Source organism: Varanus komodoensis, unplaced genomic scaffold (genome assembly GCF_004798865.1).
Source record: "Varanus komodoensis strain SLA01 unplaced genomic scaffold, ASM479886v1 scaffold76, whole genome shotgun sequence".
Classification (NCBI taxonomy): Eukaryota; Metazoa; Chordata; class Lepidosauria; order Squamata; family Varanidae; genus Varanus; species Varanus komodoensis.
In genome coordinates, this window is record NW_025336429.1 from 11,556 (window position 1) to 13,359 (window position 1,804).

General features: G+C 64.0%; 3 non-coding genes across 3 annotated transcripts; all 3 read left to right on the top strand.

Annotated features, from left to right (window-relative positions):
* Nucleotides 1-58: 58 nt before the first annotated feature.
* Nucleotides 59-129, top strand: TRNAG-CCC. Its single transcript has one exon. It is a non-coding gene; the product is annotated as a tRNA-Gly (tRNA).
* Nucleotides 130-1,263: 1,134 nt separating this feature from the next.
* On the top strand, nt 1,264-1,337 carry TRNAN-GUU. Its single transcript has one exon. It is a non-coding gene; the product is annotated as a tRNA-Asn (tRNA).
* Nucleotides 1,338-1,361: 24 nt separating this feature from the next.
* Nucleotides 1,362-1,443, top strand: TRNAS-GCU. Its single transcript has one exon. It is a non-coding gene; the product is annotated as a tRNA-Ser (tRNA).
* The last annotated feature ends 361 nt before the right edge of the window (nt 1,444-1,804 follow it).

Here is a 1,804-nt window from a genome sequence, read left to right on the forward strand (position 1 = left end):
ACCAGATGGCTGGGGAAGCTGCAGGCTTCCTGCCATCCTGCCCAGGCTCCTCCCAGCCGCGCCAGTGGTGTAGGGGCATCATGCGAGGTTCCCAATCTTGCGACCCGGGTTCGAATCCCGGCTGGTGCATCCCCTGCTCTCCCTTTTGCATCCCAAGAGGGGAAGACGGCACCGTCGGAAACCTCTGCCTGGCCGTGCTGTGCTGCTCTTTTGCAGGACCAGAGGGCAGAAGAAGGACGCAGGGTTATCTGGGCGCACCTGCTCCTTTGTAGAAACAGAAGACAAGCCGCGCTGGATCCGGCCCAAGGTCCGTCCAGTCCAGCCCTCTGTGCACACGGAGGCAGACCAGGTGCCCACAGGTCCCTCCAGCAGCAGGGGTGCAACGCCTCCGCCTGGCCAAGCTGCCCAGCGACAGGAGTGCGCCAGCCTCCCGCCCCAAGTGAAGCCGGCAGTCCTTGGCCTGCAAAGCTAGGAGCCAAGCATCGCCTCATCCTCTTGGGATTTCTCCGGTCCCCTTTTAAAGCCACCCAAACTGTCGGCCATCAGACTGCTTTGCCCAGCCCTGGTCTGCCTGCTCAGCAGGCGGCCGGACACCTCAAATGGACTCCCGCATCAGGCGAGGAAAGGGGCCTTTCGACTCGGGGGAGCCTGCATTTCCACGACAAGGGGGGCCCTTCCGGCTGCCAGAAGGAAGTGCTTCTCTTTCTAAAGGGGCTGCACAGTGTCTGTTGCCCGACTGCTGTGGAGAGGAGGCAACCGGGGGAAGGCCTTCCCTGCTCCCACTGGGCCTCCTTTGAGCCACGTGTGAGCAGAGGAATCGGCCCCACCTCCCCCGTCCGGGACCGCACTCCTCGCGGCCCCTCTTGCCCAGGGGGGTCTGCCCCTGTCGTCTCCTCCATCCAAGTGCCGTGGATTCAGGCACAGCTGCCACGGGGCTGCCTGGGCGGGAGGCACGCAGTGCGGGGCGGATGAAGGCTCCGGGCCGATCGCCAGGGAAACATGGGCACTTTCAGCACAAAGCATCTCAGCAGGAGAGATCCCTTTTCACTCTCGTCGTGCCAGAGGCAAAAGGATGGCTTTGCATCCTGCTTGCGCTAGCAGAGGGTGGTTTCGATCCACCGGCCTCTGGGTTATGGGCCCAGCACGCTCCTGCTGCGCCACTCTGCTGGACAGGGAAGCTGGCAGGGAACGTCCCCCTTGGACCCCCCTCCGTCCCTGCCAGTGAAACCTCAGGCCGGGGGAGGTGGGAGGCAGCACAGCCCGGTCTCTGTGGCGCAATCGGTCAGCGCGCCTGGCTGTTAACCAGGAGGATGGTGGTTCGAGCCCACCCAGGGACGGCTGCGGGTGCCCCCCCCCCCCGAGACGAGGTGGCCGAGTGGTGAAGGCGATGGACTGCTAATCCATTGTGCTCTGCACGCGCGGGTTCGAATCCCGCCCTCGTCGCCCCTTTTTCCCTGACAGAGGCCCCAAGACAAAACCTTTGGCTCCCTTCGCTGTCTTGACTCCCAAGCGTGCAAAAGGCCGAGGGAAGCAGAGGCCAGCTGGGCCCTGGACACAAGGAACCCAACTGGGGATTTTGAATGGTGCCGCTACTCCACTGGTGCAGCCGATGGGGCCGTGCAAAAGAGGGCAAGGGGCTCTCCAAGCACTTCACCCAGCCGGGGGAAAAGGGGGGCCTGCCTTCGAGCTGCCTGGCCAGGGGGCACTCAGGGCCGACGGAGCGGAGGATGGCTCTGGGCCGCTTGCCAGAGAAACGTGGGCACTTTTACCACAAAGCAAGAAGAGATCCCTTTTCACCCTCGTC